Source organism: Rhinatrema bivittatum, chromosome 2 (genome assembly GCF_901001135.1).
Source record: "Rhinatrema bivittatum chromosome 2, aRhiBiv1.1, whole genome shotgun sequence".
In the NCBI taxonomy this organism is placed as follows: Eukaryota; Metazoa; Chordata; class Amphibia; order Gymnophiona; family Rhinatrematidae; genus Rhinatrema; species Rhinatrema bivittatum.
The window spans coordinates 510,812,323-510,829,058 of NC_042616.1; positions in this window are offsets into that span (position 1 = coordinate 510,812,323).

Here is a 16,736-nt window from a genome sequence, read left to right on the forward strand (position 1 = left end):
ACGAATCAACCTAAACTAACTCTGATAACAGAGATTTCAACTTACACGCTGTAGCTCCCTGGTCCAGCTGGGTCTTGGGAATATCCATGCTGATAGTTTCTGGTGAAAGAAGTCCAGAAATGCAGGTTCAGAGACTTCAATATATATGAGAAAGTCTAGCACAAGTATGGGTAAGGATTGTGTGAGAGCTTCTGGGGAAAACCTCATATAGTGCCTTCAAAAGGCTGCTGGTGCCTGTCGGGCTACTGTTACTCCATCCCCACAAATGCAGGTGTTGGATGTGTTATAATCATTGGTTGCCCCAGAGCTGTGAGACAGGTATGTGCTGGTATACAAAGAACTTGTTTTACCAGACTCTTATATTATGCTCTCTGCTGTAACACCAAGATTTTAGTTGAAAAAAACTTCATGCTGTCTGTGTAACAATCCCGACACTGCAATGTTTCAAAAATTAATTCTTCGTCAGGGAATCACTTGTAAGCACGTAAATCTCGGCTCGATCATAGATCAGAGACTTCAGCATTATAAGGTTTTGTCTTTGGGTGCAAGCAGTTCTGAGGATGTGGCTTGGCACAAGTTGAATATTCTTCAAGACTTTGTCTTTGTTTCAGACAGGGTCCCAGACATAGGGCTATATTGGTACATAAGAGCATAAGAACATGATAATTGCCATACTGGGTCCATCAAGCCCAGTATCTTGTTTCCAGCAGTGGTCAATCCAGCTAACAAGTACATGGCGGGATCCCAAATATTAGATAGATCCCATGCTGCTAACATTCAGGGATAAGTAGTAGCTTTCCCCAAGTCTACTGGATAATAACAGTGCATAGACTTTTCCTCCAAGAACTTGACCAAACCCTTTTTTAAGCCTGGCTATGCTAATCGCCTTTTCCATATCCTCCTGCAATGAGTTCCAGAGCTTAATTGTGCATTGAGTGATAAAATATGTTTTCCAATTTGTTTCAAATATGCTACTTACTAACTTCATGGCGTGTCCCCCCAGTCTTTGTATTTTTTGGAAAAAATAAACAACCAATTCACATTTATTGTTTCTACTTCACTCATGATTTTATTGACTTTTATTATAAGTCCCCTCAGCTGTATCTTCTCCCAGATGAACATCCCTAGTCCTAAACTCTTTAACCTTTACTCATAGAGGAGCCATTCCATCCCCTTTATCATTTTGGTTGCCCTTTTCTGTTTCTTTTCCAGTTCAGCTATATCTTTTTTTAGATGCAATGACCAGCATTGTACACAGTACTTCAGGTGCGATCTTACCATGGAGTGAGACACAGGTTTTACGACCTTCTCCATTATATTCTCTATTCCTTTCTAATAATTCCCAACATTCTGTTTACTTTTTTCACCACCACTGCACACTGAGCTGAGGATTTCAACATTTTTTCCATGATGATCTTTTTCCTGGGTGGAAACTCCTATTATGGAACCTAACATTGTGTAACTGCAGTGTGGGTTACTTTTCCCTATGTACTTCACTTTGCACTTGTCCACATTAAATTTCATCTGCTATTTGGATTCCCAATCTCTCATTCTCACAAGGTCCTCCTGCAATTTCTCATAATCCATTTGTGATTTAACAACTTGGAATAATTTTGTGTTATCTGTAAATTTGATCATCTCACTCATTGTTCCCTCTTCCAGATCATTTGTAAATAGATTAAAAAGTCCCAGTCCCAGTATAGATCCCTGGGGCATGCCACTGTTTATGGTCCTCCATTGAGAAAATTGACCATTTAATTCTACTCTCTGCTTTCTATCCTTTAACCAGTTCGCAATTCACTATAGTATCCCATGACTTTTTAATTTTCTCAGGAGTCTCTCATGAGGGACTTTGTCAGACACCTTTTGAAAATCCAAATACTCAGCTCACCATGTTTATTAACCCCTTCAAAAAATGTAGCAGATTGTTGAGGCAAGACTTCCCTTGAGTAAATTTATGTTGGCTGTTTCCTATTAAACCATGTTTTTCTATATGTTCTGTGATTTTGTTTATGATGCAATTCAATCCTCTTGGGCTTCATTACCAACCGGTGTCCCTCAGGGCTCAGCATTGCCTGAAGTACTCTTCAATATTTACTTGACACCTATTTGCAGACTTCTAGCTGGGCTTATTGCTGGATACCAGCGGTATGCTGACAATATTCTTTTTTTTTTTTTTTATCAAAGCTAAGTCATCCTGGGACAACATTGTGAAGATGGTATCTGTAGCCATCCAGCATTGGTTTACATTTAACAAACTAGCCCTAAATTTATCTAAAACCGAGGTGCTTGTTCTGCAATATGGTAATCAATTAATCCTTTCTAGATCATTGCAGATTGGTAACCATAATATATAAATTGCCTCATGTGCATGGAGCCTGGGAGTGGTTATTGACTCAGACTTCCCTTGAGTAAATTTATGTTGGCTGTTTCCAAATCGCAATAGGGCCTAATCGCATGTGTTAACACCGTAACGCAAGCGATAAATACCGCAGCATAGAATGCGCATGCAAATTTGAAATTATTAGTCAAGTAGGAGTAGTTTGGGCGGGTTCATGGAAATTAGGGTGTGCTAGGCTGCGTGCGATAGACTATCACACATTATTGTGGGATTTATCGTGGGAAATAAATACACCTCTTTTTTTGGGCAGTACGGTGAAAAAAGTATTTATCATGGCCAATATCACAGATTGTATTATTATCGCGGTGAATATTGCATGTGATAAAAACTTGAAGGATAATGGACACAGCTGTGAGAGAGAGAGAGAGAGGAGAGAGAGAGACTAACTACAAGGTTCTTGTAGTAGTTATCTATATATGATGCTATAGGAGGCCCACCTAATAACTCGAGGTGAGGTTTAGGAAGTAGTGTAGGGGTTATTTATTTATTTATTTATTTATTTATAATTTGTATATACCGACATTCTTACATTAAAATGCAAATCATACTGGTGTACATAAAACAGAAAAAGCAGGAAAAAATATTTCCATAGTCAAATACAGAGAACATTTATAATAAAATTGTTAAAAAAGGCATAAGGTAGGAACTTGAAAAAAAGGTTACTTAACAGAAAACGTAAAAGTAAAAATATTAAATGAAGCACAAAGAGTTGCACGCCGCCGGAGCTCACAGTGACGTCGGGGGAGGGGCGTGGTCACACATCGCAGTCACCCATTTCCCTCACCTCCTGATGATAGTTCCGTTTCTTTTTTATTATTTAAGATGGTGTTCACTTCTTGAGGGAGCACAGGATGGAGGGTGGCCTCCCTGCTCGCTGGCGCCTGATGGTGAGGCGCTTTTCAACTGCCGCCGGAGCTCACAGTTGCTTAGGGACCACTTTTACATGCAGAGTGAAACGTATGAACAGAACAGTGCACTCTTGTGAAGATTTGATGTCCTTCGGAGTGAGGAAATACACAAAGATGAGATTTATGCAATGTTCTCTCAACCTAGCTTGATGGACCTGGGTAATATCAAGCCTGTGGTGCTGGCTGGCTGCCTGAAGGGGGTGCCACTTCTTCGACCAGAGAGGTGTCCTCCCTTTCCTCGTTCTCCGACCTGCGCCCCCTCCCTCCCTTCCTCCCCCCCTGCCCCTGCCCTGACGACTCCCTTCCCCTCTGCCCTCTCTGTCTTCCTCCCGCCGTACTCGCCTGCCTATCCCCTTCCCCTTCCCACATCCTCCTATCCCTTCCCTGCTGCCTATCCCTACTCCTAGACCTGTCCCTACTCTTACCTCTCCTTCCCCTGGCACTCCTGCCCTCCTCCTCCCACCTCCTCTTCTGCCTCCTACACCTCCTGTCCTCACAGCTCTTCTCTCCTTTCTCCCCATGCCTGTCATGCTCCATCCTCTCCACAAACTTCACTCCTCTACACACCACTGCACTCCTCCACACACACACGCCTCCTCCTCCACCACCACTTCTCCACACAAAATGACAGACAGACAAACTGGACTAACAAACAAACACTTTCACTTCAACAAATAAGACAAAAGAGAAAGGTTAAGGGCAGGGCCGGAGAGAGCAGGAATTAGGCCCTTGCCAGCTAAGAAAAGTAGGCCCCTGTGTAAGGTTCTGATGTGATACTTAATAAGAGAAATCGTTTTCTAAATTTCCCAAATAATTTTTATTTATTTAAGAAGGCTTTACGAGCTTTTTTGTTAGCAAATTCTTCAATTACAATTGAAATTTTTATTTATACATGTTAGAAATAGATATATTTAGCTTTTTTTTTAAATTTTGCCCAACAAAAGTAGGCCCCTTGAACATTGTAGGCCCTAGCCAAATGGCCATGCTGGCACCCCCTCTCTCCTGGAGTGGTTAAGGGAAACAGATGAGAACAGAAAACAAGGCAACTCACTAAAAATCGCGGGAGAGTGGGCAAGCGCCCGCTCTCCTGTGCGCGCGATACAGTAAATAAATTTATTTAAATTAGGCCCAGCGGTAAAAAGAGGCGCTAGGGACACTAGCGCATCCCTAGCACCTCTTATCGGACAGGAGCGGCGGTTGTCAGCAGGTTTGACAGCCGAAGCTCAATTTTGCCGGCGTTGGTTCTCAAGTCCGCTGACAGCCACGGGTTCGGAAACCGGACGCCGGCAAAATTGAGCGTCCGGTTTTCAAGCCGCGGGCCTATTTCAAATTTTTTTTTTACTTTTTTAAACTTTCGGGACCTCCGACTTAATATCGCCATGATATTAAGTCGGAGGGTGCACAGAAAAGCAGTTTTTACTGCTTTTCTGTGCACTTTCATGGTGCCTGGAGAAATTAGCGCCTACCTTTGGGTAGGCGCTAATTTCTGAAAGTAAAATGTGCGGCTTGGCTGCACATTTTACTTACTGAATTGCGCGGGAATACCTAATAGGGCCATCAACATGCATTTGCATGTTGCGAGCGCTAGGGGTTGGACGCGCGTTTTGGACGCACTATTACCCCTTACTGAATAAGGGGTAAAGCTAGCGCGTCGAAAACGCGCGTCCAAATGCCGGCTAACAGTGCGCTTCATCGGAGCGCACTGTACTATATCGGCCTGTAAATAATCGCAAATAACTCCTCCTAACTCCTCTACTAACACTAACTTCCTCTCCTCTTTCTCCAACGCCTGATATACCCTCAAAGAGGCACGTGTAGGACGCCAGTATAAATACAGGGAAAAATTAACGCAGCACCCATTATTTAATGCTAGCCGCAATGACGCATCGCCGTCTGTGTTATTTTAGTATGCGATAAGGCAGGCCGCTCATTAACCTAAACACGCCCCTTTTTTATCGCAGGCGCTATTTTTGCTACAGTTATCGCAAAATGATGAATCTAGGCCTAAGTCCGTTTTTTACAAATTATGTGTTCTTTTTTCTTACGATTTTGTTACCGTAATCCAAGCGTTAATTTTAGTGCTTGTGGACTACTGCAATTGCCGATATCTTGGTTTGCCCAAATATAAGTTGAAAGCATTGCAAATGTTACAAAACTCAGCTGCCAGATTGACCTCTTGTCATCCCATGAGAGAACACATCATGGCAATTTTGAAAGATCTGCACTGGCTGCCAGTTTCTTCTAGAGTCTGCTATAAAATCCTAACATTTGTGCATAAATTAATTTCATTTGACTCGTTCCCATGGGTAAATTCACTACTTAATCTTGATAATCTGATGCGGGATTTACGCTCATCGCAGAGAGGACTGTTGGCCGTTCCATCTATCCAACATGTTCAGCTTTCTGAGGTTTTGTGAAAGGGCGTCCTGAGTTGCAGCACCTGCGATGTGGAATTCTATTCCTCAGGAATTGAAGTTAGCAATCTGCATGAAATCCTTTAAAATCCTTTTGAGAATATACTTATTAATTAGATTAAATCAACATATGGTTTATATTTACTGGGACACACAATATCTAATTAATCCTAACTATTCTCAGTGGCATATCTATAATCAAATGAAAAAAAAACCCTCTGCTGCCAATTTTCTGTATTTTTTCACAAATACACAATCTTTATTTTACTTTTTTGAGAATTTTTTAAAATTACTTTAATCTCTAAGCAAGATTTCTGGAACCTGATATGAAGCCAATTGCACTAATATTTTCTTCACAAGCTGTAAATATTTCTGAAAAAAAAATATAAAAAAGATGAGCTAAATTTTAGATCTTTTAACACATTACAATGTTATCAGTAATGTGGAAAAAAACAGACAGCACCGAAGAATCTATGCCTTCTCAAAATTGCTCAGGGTTAAGCCGCCATCACAGGGGAAAAAAACATTTTTAAGCCATTTTCAGTTGACATTTACTTAAACATTTTTTTCACAAAAACAAACCACCAGATTCACATTTCATGATTTTCCAACCAAAATATTCAGAAAACGTTATAATTGCTTAGCTTCAAAGATATTGCCGACATGGCTGAATTTCACCTAAAACGATGTTTCGGGGCAAAAGTGGTCTTTAAACTCTTTTGTCAGCTAGTTGCATCTGCACTGATTCTTACCATGTTGTTTCTTCAAAAACAGTACATGAATAAGAGGATTCAGTGAATACTCGAGTCGTTAATCCAAACACAGGGCAACATTTTTCAAAATTAACCAATCACAAATTTACTTCTGTTTTGCCATGCCCCGCCCCACCCCGCCCTGCCCCTTTTTTCAAGCCCCAGGACATATGTGCATCCCGGGGCTTTGTGTGCGTCCCCGGGCCTATGCAAAATAGGCTCGGCGCGCATAGGGCTTTTAAAATCTGCCCCTATATTTATTTGGGACAGTGTTTTTTGCCTATAACAAGATTTGTCTTTGCACTGACCTGCAGGAATTGTCTGATATGTATTAGTCCTTAATTTCATTTTTTATATATAACTATTTTATGTTTTTAGGGGCGGATTTTAAAAGAGTTATGGACGTAATATACTCACATAACCCTTTTAAACCTCTCCTGTGCGTGCCGAGCCTATTTTGCATAGGCTCGGCAAAGAGCACAAGCCCTGACATGCACGTATGTCCCGGGGCTCGAAAAAAGGGGTGGGGCATGGGCGGTCCAGGGCGGGGGAGTGGCCAGAGGCCTCCGAAGGCCCGCTAGGCCGGGGGATCGTGCACTGGTACTTGGCCGAAGCACGCAACCTATGCCTACTTGGAGGCAGGCGCAATTTAAATAATAAAGGTAGGGGGGGATTTAGGTAGGGCTGGGGGGCAAGTTAGATAGGGAAAGGGAGGGGAAGGTGGGGGGATGAAAGGAAAGTTCCCTCTGAGGCCGCTCCCCCTTGCACCCCCTTACGTGCACTGACCCCGGATTTTATAACATGCGCGTGGCTGTGCGTGCATGTTATAAAATCGGGTGTAGATTCGAAAATCTGGCCCTTATTGTTCAATGCTAGGACCTAGGCATAGGCAGTATATAAATAAAGATAAATAAATAAAAAGCTAGAATAGTTTATATGATTTTTCCCAGCACTGAAGTAATACTTGCCAGTTTATAGTTTACTGGATCAACCCTACAGTCCATTTTTAAGATTGGTGTTACATTGGCTACTCTCCAATCTTCAAGTAAAATAGATGAGTTTAATGATAATTTACAAATTAACAGCTATAGATCTGCAATTTCATTTTTTAGTTCTTTCAGAATGCTGGCGTGTATACCATTCGATTCAGGTGATTTGCTACACTGTAGTTTGTCAATCTACCCTATTACATTTTCCAGGTTCACCTTGATTTGCTTTGCAATAGTTCCTCCAGATCATCACCATTAAATACTATTTGCAGAATGGATATCTCCCAAGGCCAGCATGACCATTAGACAGGACTAGGCAGTCACCTACGGTGGCATCAGTGGGTGGGGTGCCACCAGGGTACATGAGAGTGCCATTTTCAAAATGTAAAACGAGAGGTAACAGCAGTTGCGGAGCACTCGGTAGGTTTGTGCAATGAAAGAGTGAGAGAGAGAGAGTATCTCCCTAACATTCTCCTCAGTAAACCGTGAAGCAAAGAATTCATTTACTTTTTACGCTATGGCCTTCTCTTCCCTAAGGGGGTTATTTTCTAACCCTATCGCATGCGAAAAGGGACTTTTCACATGCAAAAAGTCCCTTTTCGCGTGCGATAGCTAGATCGGGGTGGCATCGGCACCGGAAGAGGAGGAGTCGGGGCAGCATTGGGTCCTTTTACAATAGCGCTATTGGGTGCGAAAACCGGCAGCGATAACACCGCGGTGGTGCGATTGCTGCCAGCTTTCGGTGGCCCGCCCCCTGCTTCGCCCCTTCACCCCCCGTTACCGCCAGGATTCACAAAACGTTGCGAAGAAAGAAAACCCAGGCCTAAGTGCCTCTTTTACTCCTCCATCATCTAACGGCCCAACCAACTCCCTCATAGGCTTCTTGCTTCGGATGTATTTAAAAAATTTCAATCGGAGCTCTTGCCTCTTCAGCCAGCTTCTTTTCAACATCTGTTTTTGTCTGCTTTATCAGTGTTGTGTGTCTAACTGGCCAGTGCTTATGCGTTTTCCTGTTTTCTTCAATTGTATCATCTTTCCATTTTTTTTAAAAGAAGTTATTTTGGTTAAAATAGCCTTTTTCACGTCACCTTTTAACAATGCTGGCAGTTATTTAGCCTTCCTGCTGCCTTTTGTAAAACATTTAGTCTAGGCTTCTAACTATTTTCCTCATTTTATCAAAGTCTCCCTTTTGAAAGTAAAAAGCTAGAGTGATAGTTTTTCTTAATGTCCTTCCCCCAGATATTAAGTCATATTTGATTGCATTATGATCACTGTTGCCAAGCAGCTCCATTATCATTACCTCTCGCACCAAATCTTGCATTTCACTAAGAATTAAGTCTAAAATAGCTCACATTTTGTCATGTCCTGGACCAGTTGCTCCATGAAACAGTCATTTATTTCATCTATAAACTTTGGGGGTAATTTTCAAAATGAATTACATGCGAAAATGTGACTACTATTATAGCAATTTTCAAAAGCCACTTACTCAAGAAAAGTGCATTTATGCGAGTAAATCCTATGGGCAATTCAATGACATATATTGTAGCAATTTTCAAAAGTCCACTTACTTGAGTAAATGCTTTTTAAAATTAGGCCCGTTACTTCTCTAGCATGTCCTTATGGTGAAATAACCCAGTCCAATACTGGAGTAATTGAAATTTCTCATTATTATTGTGCTGCAAATTTGTTAGCTTCCCCAATTTCCGTTAGTCTTTTATTATCCTTCTGTTGATTCTTGCCAAGTGGATGGTAATATACACCCACCACTATACTCCTCCCCAACACACATGGAATTTCTATCCATAAAAATTCCATACTGCATCTCCTGCAGGATCTGGCCCAAAATCTTTGTGAGTAGATCAAAGGCATAGCCAGGAGCACCTGCATTGTCTGTGCCTAATCAGTTCCCCCATCCCAGACCAAAAATCTCTCAAAAGAACATAAGAAGATACGAAATGTCATGCTGGCTCAGACCGAAGGTCTATCAAGCCTAGCAACCTGTCTCCAACAGTGGCCCATCACAGAAAATAGATCCAATTTCTTGTTGCTTGTTCCCAGCAACAAATAGTAGGTTTCCTGGAGTCACCTGGTTAAAAACTATTTATAGAGTTTTCCTCCAGGAACCTGTCCAAACTCTTTTTAAACCCAGCTATGTTAATTCCTGTGACCACATCCTCTGGCAACAAATTCCACAGCTTGACTGCACATTGAGTGAAAGGCTTCTTTATCCAATTTGTTTTAAATCTACTATCTCTTTGTTTCAAGGGGTGTCCTCTAGTCTTAGCATTATTTGAAAGGAATAACTGTTGTCCATTTACCTATTCCACCTGACTTGATTTTTTTTAACCTCTAGCATATCTCCTCTCAGTCTTCACTTCTCCAAGCTGAAAAAGCCTTGACATGTTTAGCCTGTCTCCATAAGGGAGTTGTTCCACCTCTTTATCATTTTTGTTACTTTTCTCTATAACTTTTCCAGTTCTGCTTTATCTTTTTAGAAACGGGGTGACAAGAAATACACATAATACTGAAGGTGTCGAAACACCATGGATCAAAACAGTGGAATTAAAATTTTCTCTATTTTATTCTCCTTTCCTTTCTGAATAATTCATAGCATTCTGTTTGCTTCTTTGACTGCTGCTGCACACTGAACTGAGGATTTCAATGTACTGTTCACAATGACTCCAAAATCCTTTTCCTGGGTGCCTACTCCTAATGCAGAATGCAGTATCATGTATCTAAAATTAGAGGGTTTTTTCCCCCCCATGTATATCACTTTACACTTGTCTTCATTAAACTTCATCTGCCATGATCACTGCTGCCAAGCCTTTCCACTACTGTTACCTCTCACACCAGATCCTGAATTCCAGAGAGAACTAGATCTAATGTAGCGCCCCCCCCCCCCCCCCCCCTTTGTTGGTTCTAAGGCCAGTAGCTTTATGAAAGTAATTCATGGTGTCTAGAAACTTAATCTCCTTGTTGTACTCCAATGAAGCATTCACCCAATCAATTTTAGGATAATTGAAATTTTCCCATTATTATTGTTTTTTCATGCTTAGTTGCCTATCTAATCTCTCTTAGGATTTTGCAATCTGTTTCACTATCCTGTTCTGGTAGATGGTAGTAAACCCCCAGTGCTATACTCTGCTCCCTGTCATGCATAGAATTTGTATCCATAAACATTCGAGATTGCAGTTGATTTCCTGCAGAATCTGTATCTTGCTTGATTCTATGGAATCTTTTAACATATATTGCCATGCCACCACAATTTCTATCTGCTCTGTCATTTTGATATATTTTATACCATTGTATCACCAAGTCCCATTAGTTGTCTTTTTTCCATCATGTTTCTGTATTGCATTTTAATAACTGTGTGTTTTTTTATGTTTGTTTTAATTTATGTTTTTATTACGTGTACTTGTGTGATATGCACTGGACAAATTTGTTTATTTGGAAGTTGCAGAATATAAGTATTTTAAATGAAAATAAATACATCAATAAATGTCTATTATGCCACTATCTAGTACCATACACTCTACTTGTCCCATATTATTTTTCAGGATTTCTAATGAAGCAATCTTATCTATCAACTTGACTGGGGCTAAGCACACAGGGCAGTGTTACCATTGGTTGATCTGGGTCTGTAAATCACTGTAATTGATGGCCAGCTATTTCTCTGTCACTATAGACAGTAGTTTTTTGTTCAACCTTTTCAGTACAGGGCAATTAACAAAGGGGAAATATATGCAGCAAACTCTCCCAGTGAATTATTTAATTCCCCAGGCTATGATCAGTCCTGCCTCACTGTGTACACCTGCTCTCCAACAAGCATAGGTGTAAAAACAAAACAGCAAAGTTCTTCTGGCTTAGGCAGTCTTAAAGGGTTCACATGTACTTATATTCTAATCTATATACAGCCAGAGCAGCAAACAAATAAATATATTTTAAGCACAGCAGAGTAACTGTTCGTATTGATTACCTACTGGGAATGGCTTGAAAAGAAGATTCTGGTCACAAGCAATTGATTGCAGTCACAGACAGTATATATACACAATGGAAAATTTAAAAGATTAAAAAGCTAAACCTTCTTAGCTACCAAGAGGTGTTCCTGATTAGGGTCTATAGATAGAAAGAGCTTCAGGGGAAGCTAGTGCAATAAGAAGATGCCACATCTAACAATGATTGATAAGTCTCACATTGAACATTTTCAATCACTGAAATGGTTGGGGTAGTGTCCCTCAGAGTTTGTTAAGCAGGGCTGAGTGGAGGGGAACTAAGGCCCTGCCTGGTTTTTTTTTTTGGTGATGTTAAGATGTTTAAGTATTGGGGAAGGAGGAGAAGAGTGGGAGTTGCTAAGAAAGGGAGCAGGCAGGGTGTAGGTTTCCCTGTCAGTAATAGTATTTCTGTATTTCTTGGAAGATAGCAACCCTGCCACACCCGTTGCTTTCACTCCTTCCCCATCATCTGATCCCTGCCTTCCCCCTTTTCCAGTAGCTGCTATGAACACTGCAGGCTCCCTTTTAACCCTTTCAGTCTGTTACTGAACATTTTTTTTTCTCTGGGCTGACCTGTTTCTGCCTCTGCCGACATGCCACAATCCAGGCTGAATTGCTATACCTAGTCTGCTCTGGATCCATCTTTCCCCCTTACTGATGACGTGATGGCAGAGTGTCTTGGAGGTCCATGGCCCCCAACAAGTTATGTGACTCAATGTTGGCCCCATTCTCCTCAGCATCCGGTCCAGTGGCAGGAGCTGTGGCAGGAGAAGCAGCACAAGTGCATTTTGCTGCTGCCACCTGCTCTGATAATAACTGCCAGCACCACAGGCACTTTCAAAACTCACAGACAAGCACTTCCTCTCCTTACTGTTGAGTGAATCTCATGCATCTACAATGTACTGCATTTTCAGAATATTGTTTAAGGTTTATTTCAACTTGATAAACCGCTCTTCTGTGATAAACAGGAAATAGGGCAAACTGCAAGCCTGAGAGGGAGAATTCTGCAGGGATCTGCTGAATCTGGAGGGAGGCTCCAAATACACAGAAGATGTTGGCAGAATCCCCATTTACAAACCAGTTCTAGTCAGTAAGAATCTAACGTTAGCTGGAGAAAGTTATATTGATTTAATAACTACCTGGAAAGACAGGGCTATATATAGGAGAAGAGGCTGAATCTTTGTTATAAAGAGATATTGGAAGGTTAATAATAGTAAATGTTCCATGGGAGCAAGACTCTAATTTCATTTTTTTTCTTTTTTTACTTTATTTTTTATTAGTGATTTTACTATAGAATCATAAAATCTGTTTACAACGAATTATTATTGTATCACCATGACAAAGAAAATTTGTATAAAGCCCACTCAGTCCCATCCCATCCCTACTCACCCAACCCTTCACCCCAGTACATGGCTGATATCTGGAAAAAAAGAAAGAAAGGGTCATGTGATTAAAAATACATTTAAAAAAAGTAAAAATCAACTCTCAAACTATATTTCAGCCTTGCAAAGCAAGCCACTGCTGAAGAGATAACCAAATATCGTCACATTTTGACAGGATGTCATTCTAAATCGCCATCAATTTTCCCAAGTAATATACAGCCCTTAAACATTGACACACGATTAATTTCAGTTTTGAGTCCATTCTGGGATGTGGTTTGTTTTTCAGTGGTATCAGATTGGCCATGTGGGTGTGAATCCATTTGAACAGGACCACATCTCATTACTGATGGAGAAACATCAATGCTACACAGCAGCTTTGTAACTACCTAACCAGAATCCGGGGAGAAGACTGCATCATTCAGGAACTGGTTTGTATTTATTTAAAAAGCATCATCATTGATCAATGGCTAAGGCCGAGGATAGTCCTTTGGAGCATTGAGGACCTACAACCATGAATGTCCTTATCTACCCCTTCCATTGAGTTGACCCTGAGCATCAGCACACCACACAGCAGCCACTGATGGAGGAGGCATAGACAAGAGTTGGAATGGGTAGACTTGGCAGGCTGCAGGTGCTCTCTGGTGACAGTGGTGTGCCCTGCTCAGGTATTGCTAGCTTTCTATCTCTGCTTCCTTACCTGCAGTTGCTGACTGGCTATGGAGTCATGGTATCATTCACCACATATCTTTATTTGAATTGTCAATGGGAAAATACAAGAAGTTCCTTGATGTGACCCATCTAGCAGATCTGCATTGACAGGGTGACTCCCTTTCCCCTTCACTTGCTATAGTTACTTGGATTGTGTGTTGCTGCTTTGGTCACACTAGATTACTTGCCATAGCCTGTGTGTTGCAGTCCTTCTTAGTGCCTGAGCCATACAGTTTTGCATGGCTACTTCCATCTACTACTCACTCCAATAGAACACACTGATTACCAATTTATTGCACCTTGTGTGGTTTCACAGCCCGTTTTGAAATCTCCTCCCCTGCCAAAAAACATTTCTGCAACATTAGTCCAGAAATATCTTGATGAAAAAAAATATTATCTCATTTAAACCTGAAGCCTTATATTGTGGTCAGCATCATATTCTGAGAGTCAGTGCAAAAGGGGGTTGTCCATATTTTCTTCACTGATATTTAATATTCTTCAGATTTTACCAGTTTCCGGGCTTTTATTTATTTGTTTGTTTGCAAGGTTTGTCTTCTGCTGAGCCACAAATCTCAGTAGATAGCAATGATATATAGATGTTAAAAACAAATCATAAAAGTACACAAAGACAGAGCTGAATCACAGAATCTACATAAATAAAACAGAACATGAATGAACAAAAACAAAATACCAAACACAGAAATAGTAAGCACCCAAAAATGGGAAATCGAAGCACATAATAATTCTAAACATAACCAAGAGATAAAATGACATCAAACAGGGAAAGCACTTTGTTTTACTTTCTTCATAACCATTCAAAGAGAAAACTCAAAGAATGATTCACTAAGCCAATGCATTCCAAATAACACAAAAAGCTACTCTTAGTAAGATATAAAAGTCAGGGCTCAGTTTGAGAGGCAAAATACTTAACAAAGGGAGCATACCAAATTTAACAAAACAACATAGACTACATCGCAAGCTGCTGCTAAGGAGAAAAGAAAATATCCCCAAACTCATGTATCCGTACTAAGCCATTGTGGAGGTAACCTGCATGGAGTGGCAGTTACTATCTGTAAGAGAAGGCATGGGGGTAACCTGCATGGAGTGGCAGTTACTATCTGTAAGAGAAGGCATGGGGGTAACCTGCATGGAGTGGCAGTTACTATCTGTAAGAGAAGGCATGGGAGGTAACCTGCATGGAGTGGCAGTTACTATCTGTAAGAGAAGGTGTGGGAGGTAACCTGCATGGAGTGGCAGTTACTATCTGTAAGAGAAGGCATGGGAGGTAACCTGCATGGAGTGGCAGTTACTATCTGTAAGAGAAGGCATGGGAGGTAACCTGCATGGAGTGGCAGTTACTATCTGTAAGAGAAGGTGTGGGAGGTAACCTGCATGGAGTGGCAGTTACTATCTGTAAGCAAAGGCGTGGGAGGTAACCTGCGTGGAGTGGCAGTTACTATCTGTAAGAGAAGGCATGGGGGTAACTTGCGTGGAGTGGCAGTTACTATCTGTAAGCAAAGGCGTGGGAGGTAACCTGCGTGGAGTGGCAGTTACTATCTGTAAGAGAAGGCATGAGAAGTAACCTGCATGGAGTGGCAGTTACTATCTGTAAGAGAAGGCGTGGGAGGTAACCTGCGTGGAGTGGCAGTTACTGTCTGTAAGAGAAGGCATGAGAAGTAACCTGCATGGAGTGGCAGTTACTATCTTAAAAAAAACCAAAAAAAAAACTTGCTGGGCAGACTGGATGGACCACTTGGGTCTTTTTCTGCCGACATTTACTATGTTACTAATCATAAACAATAAGCTATTCATTACATTATAGATCCTGATTAAGTAAGCTGTGCCCCCATAGACACAGATTAGGAGGGGAAAAAAGCCTTAGTAAAGCAGGCCCTTAGGCTGTTATAAGACGAAAGTGAAAACAAAAACCCATAATGGTCAAATAACAAATCCAAAAACTATAATCACAGTCTGCTTCCATGGCATCATATACTCCTATTCAAAAGGTACAGAATAACTGAAGGCAGGAAAAAATATTACCTTCTTAAGACAGAAATGTTCCTCTTTATGAGAAGGATAGACACTCAGACATTCATCCTTCCATCCACACACCCACATTTGCACAAATTATTTCACTTGATATTTAAAGTAAGGAGCTATCTGATCCTTCCTCTTCCCACACAGTCAGAACTCTTTTCCTGCTCTAATGATTTCTGATCAACAAAATGTTCAGCATCGCAAATGAAAAAGACATTTTTATTATTTTGATAAATAACTCTTAAGCTTTGCTGGAAATAATAAAGCTATCTGAATTTTAATTTTTACAAAATCCTCCCACATGGAGAGGAACGTCTTATGCCATCTCTGAGTAGGCTGGGTTAAAACACGAAAGAGGCGAGCATGATCACCTGCAGCTGTGTGACAGTGTGTTTTTTCTCTTTCTAATTATACTCATGACCAACTTTAATTTGTCAGTCTCTATGCGTAGTCTGGGATATTTGAGGGGCTGCTGAAAGCTGTTGAACCACCTCTGATTTAGATATCCATCCTGGGCTGTTTTTGAGCTGTACTAAAGTCATATTTAAATCAAATTATCTCAGGAATTATTTAAAATTCATAAAAACTGCCAAGAGAGGCAGTTTCTGAAAGGAGATTTTAGACCAACCCTGGCATTTTTTACATTCCACTAGAGGCAATATGGTACCAGTAGACCTACAAATACCCAGAATGACCAAGGTGATCCGGTAACTGGATCACTTGGCAGCTCTGAATTTAGCAAAAATGGAATCAGAAATTTTGCATCCAGAAGCATAGGCGTCAGTACCAGGTGGCAAGTGCAAGTGTGTGACAGTGTGTGTATGAGAGAGAACGGGAATAAAGCTTGTGCACTCTCCTCCTACCTGACTAATCCAGGACAATCTCATGGTGACTGAAAATCAAAAGGTCCCAGGTATGGAGTGAGGAGGATTATTTTATCTTTATTAGTTTTAATTATTGGATGTTATTTGATGTATTTGCTGTTCTAAAATATTTTAGAACATAAGAACATAAGATATGCCATACTAGGTCAGACCAAGGGTCCATCAAGCCCAGTATCCTGTGTCCAACAGTGGCCAACCAAGTCACAAGTACCTGGAGTACCTAAACATTAAGGGATAGATTTTCAAAAAACGCGAATAGGCGTACTTTT